This window comes from Octodon degus, unplaced genomic scaffold (genome assembly GCF_000260255.1).
Source record: "Octodon degus isolate 3935 unplaced genomic scaffold, OctDeg1.0 scaffold00077, whole genome shotgun sequence".
NCBI lineage: Eukaryota > Metazoa > Chordata > Mammalia > Rodentia > Octodontidae > Octodon > Octodon degus.
Window position 1 is genome coordinate 8,686,492 of NW_004524653.1, and position 845 is coordinate 8,687,336.

Genomic DNA, 845 nt, shown 5'->3' on the forward strand with positions numbered 1-845 from the left:
TCTGCATCCTAGCAACAAACATGTGAATGAGACAGTCACATTCGCACTTGTCAGTAGCTCCTGTTAATAACTATTACTAATGGTATAGCTATAATCACAAAATAACAACAAAAATGTTTAGGGTTTTTTTTTTCATTTTGTATAAAAGTCACCTGTTAGAGGAAAACGTATTTTCAGATATTATATGATTTTTATAATGAATGTTCTTTGGTTGCACATAAGGAACACAAGGAAAAGGTGTATTTGACTCTAAAGGTGATGTTAGAAATAAAATTTCCCATGTTTGTTGTTAAAATGCCAAAGCTGGTGATTTCCCTCTCAGACAACGAAGAAAAATAAAACTCAAAGCAGCAGTATTTTAACAAAAACTTCTCTGGAGACCCAGCGCATATGATCAACACTGAAAGCATTTTGAGACAGAAACAAGGCCTTGGAAAAGCGCTTGCTCCACTTGTGAGGGAGCATCCTGGCCTAGTGCTGCAGAGCTACACACACCCTTTTCACTAGTGTTTGAGTGGCTCAAGCCACACTTACCATGAGAAATAGACCTACTCACAAAAAAAGGACTTAGCCTGAATGGCTTATTACTGGAGGTCAGAGATTTCCTGTTTCCTCCTGTTTACTGACATGAAAAATTAGCCTGAATAGTTTTACATCCCGATTTTTTTTGTTTTGTTTTTGAGACAAAGTTTCACTATATAGTTCAAGCTGCCTTGAATTTGCTATGTAGCCCAAGCTGGCCTCAAACTCCCAGTGATTTTCCTGCCACTGCCACCCAAATGTACATCCAGACTTATTTTCTTTAAAATGCCTCATTCAGAAAATTAAATCTTTTTTTTTTTTTT